Genomic DNA, 6,767 nt, shown 5'->3' on the forward strand with positions numbered 1-6,767 from the left:
TAAACATATTTACAAAAGAGTAACTTACAAGGCAATAAGTAGATCACAGAGTTAGTGGATAGTAGAGATGTTCATAGGAGGAAGTCTGTTTGAGGCAATCAGGGAAGTTATGGTATAACAGGCTTCATATTTTTGGCCTGATTGTATGAATAGACATTGGCTGTGTCCACAGAGAAAAGATCCTTGAAGTTTCTGAATAAGCAGTTGCAAAAGTTGGAAGAATCTTTTGGATTTAAAGTGATTTAAAATGGCTAAAAGTGATATGTAATCAATAACTGTATTCTCTTTAGGATAAAGTTTAAACACCTTACTGGTTTGTGTGTGTGTATGTATGTGTGTGTATATATATATATATATATATATATATATATATATATATATATATATAGTGTGTGTGTGTGTGTGTGTGTGTGCACGAATAGATAGATAATCTCCATGGCTCTTCTGCTGCTGCTAAGTAACTTCAGTCGTGTCCGACTCTGTACGACCCCATAGACAGCAGCCCACCAGGCTCCCCCGTCCCTGGGATTCTCCAGGCAAGAACACTGGAGTGGGTTGCCATTTTCTTCTCCAATGCATGAAAGTGAAAAGTGAAAGTGAAGTCGCTCAGTCGTGCCTGACTCTTAGCGACCCCATGGACTGGAGCCCACCAGGCTCCTCCATCCATGGGATTTTCCAGGCAAGAGGACTGGAGTGGGGTGCCAGGCTCTTCCGCTAGTACCCCTGAATATGTGTCTTAGGATCTGATCACACACTGTGTCAAGTGAACCCTGGTTTCTTCACTTATATGCAGTACTAGAGAGTATTCTCTTTAGGTTGTCTTATTCTCTATAATTTGCTTTGCTAACATCTACTTATCACCCATATCAATAAGCACTATTTTCTAAAATCTTTCCAGCTGAAGAATAAGAGGAAGCCATGTCCTAACTCTGTCAGCAAGACTTGCCTTTCTTCCCTCTGGGGGATATTCCACCTGCATCTCACCTTATCAAGACATGTTGTTTTGTACTTGCTCATCTCCCCTTTTACAAGGTAGCTCTTCCAGGATAAGAACTATGCTTTAATTTCTATTTGTGACTGATGTAGTGCCTACTGTTTAATAGGAACTCGTTTTGTCACTAAAAGAAGTAACATAATCCAATAATGATATAAACCAATTGGAATAGAGGGGCTGGCTAGGGTGACATGATATTGTTGAAAATAACCATTGACAGAAATAGTAAAGTCAGGTAAGAGACTCTCCCTCTCTCTCTCCCTGTATCCTTCTTTTTCCCCTCTCTCTTCCCCTCCCTCCCTCACTTTCTTCCCCTCCCTCCCTCACTTTCTCTCTCTCTTGTTGGTGGTAACTTAGATGTGTCCTTGACTGAGACAAGTGGTTTTTGCTCATATACTATAAGGTAAAAGAGAGATGGTACAGTTTAATGGAGCATTTGCCAAAATGTATTTTATCAATATAAACTAATACTTACTAAACAAACAGAAGATGCTACAGGAAATGATGTTGAGTTAAATAAACAAAATTTTTGTTACTGTTTTTAATTACAGGATTTTGCAAAACCTGTAATGTATTCATTGTTTATCTCTGGAGGCACATTTAGTATGGGAGATTGCTCAAATTTATACACTAAGAAACTGTTTTTACAAAAGTATCTCTTGGAGCCCACTAAGGAACCGTTTTTTAGAAAGTAAATCTTTGAAAAATTCTGGTTTAGTGTATTTTACCCTGAACAGAGACCTAAATCCTACAGTCCTGTGTGTTTTACTTGCTTCTGGTATGACATGCAGCAGCTAACCAAGCTTTACTCTACCTCCAGCCTGTAAATGAAAATAAAACCTGACCTTCACCAGCCCCTGAGGGAATATTGTAAAACTGAATAAAATATATACAGCAAAATTTGAAAAGCAGATGTTATCCTTGCTCTCTATTGGATCTTCAATAGTAACATGCCACAGACCAACGTTTCCTAGTGCTAGTTTTTAAATCACTTGAAAAAATTAAAAAAATCAGATTCTAAATTTTACTAAAACTCCTGAAGTGCATTTAAAAGGAACTTTAGAGAAGTAAGAGACAGAGGTGTATACTTGCACATAGCTACGAGAGGAAATGACCAGGGGAGAGAAGTACCACCTTTTTGTTGTTGTTGTTAGTTCTTGCTGTTTCTTTCAAAGACTGTGTGAGGACTGAAGAGAGGGGTCACCTTGAGTAAATTTATTCTACTGAAAGAAGAGTACTTCTCTTCAGAACCTATTCAAGTCCTGCTGAGATACTTTCTCTAAAGAGACTACCATTTCATGCCAGTCAGAATGGCTGCAATCCAAAAGTCTACAAGCAATAAATGCTGGAGAGAGTGTGGAGAAAAAGGAACCCTCTTACACTGTTGGTGGGAATGCAAACTAGTACAGCCACTATGGAGAACAGTGTGGAGATTCCTTAAAAACTGGAAATAGAACTGCCTTATGATCCAGCAATCCCACTGCTGGGCATGCACACTGAGGAAACCAGAAGGGAAAGAGACACGTGTACCCCAGTGTTCATCGCAGCACTATTTATAATAGCCAGGACATGGAAGCAACCTAGATGCCCATCAGCAGATGAATGGATAAGAAAGCTGTGGTACATATACACAATGGAGTATTACTCAGCCATTAAAAGAATACATTTGAATCAGTTCTAATGAGGTGGATGAAACTGGAACCTATTATACAGAGTGAAGTAAGCCAGAAAGAAAAACACCAATACAGTATACTAACGATACATATGGAATTTAGAAAGATGGTAACAATAACCCTGTGTACGAGACAGCAAAAGAGACACTGATGTATAGATCAGTCTTGTGGACTCTGTGGGAGAGGGAGGGGTGGGGATTTGGGAGAATGGCATTGAAACATGTGTAATATCATGTATGAGACGAGTCGCCAGTCCAGGTTCGATGCACGATGCTGGATGCTTGGGGCTGGTGCACTGGGACAGCCTAGAGGGAGGGTATGGGGAGGGAGGAGGGAGGAGGGTTCAGGATGGGGAGCACAAGTATACCTGTGGCGGATTCATTTCGATGTTGGGCAAAACTAATACAATATTGTAAAGTTTAAAAATAAAATTAAAAAAATAAAGAGACTACTTTTTAAATATAAGTTGTCTATTCACTGATGAACTGACTGAAGTATCCATTGGCTTGAATAGGAGTCAACCAGTGCTAAATCTCAGATAACAAGAACCAAAACCTGAATTTAAAGTATAAATTTAGAGGTGAAAGTGTAATTTGTATTGGTACTATGTTTGGCAGTGTTGGAACTTGTTTCTAATTCCTCAGCCCCCACAGGAAGACTGTGGAGCAATTTCATGAACTTGCTTTAGTCCTACTTTGAGGGATTTGTCGACTGCCAGAATTGAGTCCAGTTACCTCTGCTGCTGATTGTGGCCCCCATCTCTTAATCTTTAAATATGAAATTTTGCTCCCTTTGCAGAGTTGTTGTGAGAACTAAATGAGAAAATATAGGTTCAACCAAAGGCACTTAGCATCCATTCAATACATGATAGCCTTGCGTTTTCCTTTATTCACGGTGTTCATCAGATAACACGTTTCAGGCCTAATCTTGGGGCAGCTCTGAAATCTATTATAACTGCCCTTTGACAATAGAAAGATGGAATTCTTACAGGTTTTCCCAGTGATTTATGTAGCAACTCTTTCTTGATTAGTTCTTTTATATTTTATATAAAGACAAGATTATTACTTCATATACTTATTATTCAAGGATGAGTTTTATATTCATTTTATTCTACTATGTGTAACAGAAAAACTCTCTGTGTTTAATACATATGTGCTATATGTTAATTAGTTGTTATGATTATTGTCCAGTTAAGGTATTGGTAAACTTTGCCCTTGTAATAGACAAGGTCATATACTTTAGATGAGATAGTGTCTCTGATAGGAGTTTCTATAACTTCAGCGAATTATTCCTGAGAGGGAGCATCTGTGGATGTTGGAGTTTGATTCTTTATCCTTGCCTTGAAGGCCAAGTGTGTCCAGCAATTATGTTTATATGGTGGTAAGTATACAGCATAGAGAGGTAAATGGGGAGATGGAAGTATTATAGAGATACTAATTTTGAGGTGTCAAATCAGTGTGCTTTAATTTTCAGTCATTTCCAGTTCCTAGGAATCCAGCTCTCCAAATCACTGAGTCAATAGCATGTCTGGCTTTATGGGGGAAAGCATAGCCCTGTTAAAACCAGGGATGTATTGGCATAGAATTTTTAAATAGGAATTTTTTTATAGTCTAAAAGTAAGGACTTTTGACTGTTGAGAATGCCTGATTCGCTTGAGAAGGAAATGATTTTTTCAGAACCTTCCAAAGCAGACATTCAGCTTGGTGAGGATCAGGCAATTTATATGATGGAACTACAGACTAGGAGAAAAAAGTTGCAATGCAAGGAAATGTTTTTGACACATAGGAAGAGGAAAACTCATGTGGACATTGAGAGATGGAGCCTGGGAATGAGATGAAGAGAGGAATCTAAGATCGGGCCCTAGTATTCTGATTCTCCCCTTAAGGGTGAATCCTTAAGGAGAAGGTGTTAGCAACAACCAACTGAGTTTGAGGATGCCAGAGACCAGAGGACCTGATGTCCTGCTTTTCTGGACATAGCCTAGGACAATGGAAAATTTTGCAAAGAGGTCCCATGCGTGTGAAATGCCAGGAGTGTTTACATAGCAGTAATTGAGGAAGTATCAAATAGGGTGGGCCTGAGTGAAGGTTCGCTTTGAAGTGGTGTGGAGAAAACAAATAAAAAGCCCTAGGTCCCCAAGACCATCTATAAGTGCTATATTTTCTAGCGATCAGTAGGAAGATGACTGTAGCCATAATAAACCAGAGACTATAGGATTTCTTTGTAACCGGAGGCTATGGCCAAGTCCATGTACATTTGCAGTGGTAACAGAATGCACTCTAAAGACCAAGCTGGACAGCACAACTCAGAAGTATACTCGGTGGCCACATGGTTACAATACTATAGAAGCAGTGACAACCAGAGGGCAACTCAGAGACCAAGCAGGATGTGATATATCACCTGGAGGTTTGGATGTTCCACCTCCATTTGTGCAGACATGTCAGCTTCATTCTGCAACCAGATAATATATTTGGAAGGAGAATGGAAAGAATTTAAACCATGAGAGAATCTTAAATACAAGATAAAAATATATATTCTGACTTCTGTGGTGAGGGATGTGGTGAGGGAATAGATCTTAAATACAAGATAAAATCTTAAATACAAGATAAAAATATATATTCTGACTTCTGTGGTGAGGGATGTGGTGAGGGAATAGATAGAACGCATAATACTTATAAAACTAATATGCATTTTTGATATTTGAATGTACATTTATTGAATTCATATCTGTCCAGTATACAAGAGAGCTGTGAAGCTGGATAAGATCTTTTAGGATAGAATTCATTTATCTGGGAATAAAAATCTTAAAATATGGAAAGTTAACTAAAAATGATTAGGATAGTTTGTAACTGATTTGTTTTGTTTCCTCCTTGAAAGTTTAAAATTATCCTCTGTGTGTCAGGGTAGCTGAGGCCTGAGTTTTTCAAAGGAGATTAGTGTCTTTGTAGAGGCTGCATATGAACTTGTGGGAATCTTAGTGAGAAAATTCTGATGCCAACGTGATAGTCTGTGGAAACACTTTAAGAACTCCATTTGTAGAATCTCCTATAGCTCATGTCTGCTCAGTCTTGAAGGAATTTTCATACTGCTTATTCATGGAGGCCTTTTCCTGATCATCTTCATGGCAATGGTGAACTCTTCTCTAATCCTTCTCTAGCCGTAGGCTCCTGAGTGGTTATAGAGGAAAAGCCAAGGGTGATTGTAAGTGTAATGCATGGATGGTCACAGGACTGAATTTAGGAGGAGTCAATAATTGAGTTCTAGTTAGACACGGAGGGTCTGGAACATAACATGCTTAGGTAGGTAGGAAAGGTGAAGTCCAGAAAGCTGTTATTAGACTTGAAGAAGTAGCCAAGCGTGAGGGAAGCCTATTCTTTAGTATGTCCAACTCCAGGTACGAGGTTTTGATTTTGACTTAATTTAAGCAAAAGCCTGGGGGAGGCAGTAAACCCCAATTTGCTTCTTTCTCAGCTCTAGAAATAGTGTGAGTAAGGATGGGCCTGCAAGAAAAAAAAAAAATACCAGAAATACGGCATAAAGAAGGGTGTACCAAGATCATGACATCCAGTCCCATCACTTCATGGCAAATAGATGGGGAAACAATGGAAACAGTGACAGACTTTATTTTCTTGGGCTCCAAAATCACTGCAGATGGTGACTGCAGCCATGAAATTTAAAGACACTTGCTCCTTGTAAGAAAAGCTCTGACGAAACTAGACAGCATATTAAAAAGCAGCGACTTTACTTTGCCCACAAAGGTCTGTGTAGTCAAAGCTATGGTTTTTCCAGTAGTCATGTATGGATTTGAAAGTTGGACCACAAAGAAGGCTGAGTCCTGAAAAATTGATGCTTTTGAACTGTGGTGTTGGAGAAGACTCTTGAGAGTCCCTTAGACTTCAAGAGGATCAAATCAGTCAGTCCTAAAGGAAATCAGCCCTGAATATTCGTTGGCACAACTGATGGTGAAGCTCCAGTAGTTTGGCCACCTGATGGAAAAAGCTGACTCATTAGGAAAAACCCTGATGCTGGGAAAGATTGAAGGCAGAAGAAGGGGATGACAGAGGACGAGATAGTTGGATGGCATCACCAACTCAACGGAT

This window comes from Bos mutus, chromosome 4 (assembly GCF_027580195.1).
Source record: "Bos mutus isolate GX-2022 chromosome 4, NWIPB_WYAK_1.1, whole genome shotgun sequence".
Taxonomy (NCBI): Eukaryota; Metazoa; Chordata; class Mammalia; order Artiodactyla; family Bovidae; genus Bos; species Bos mutus.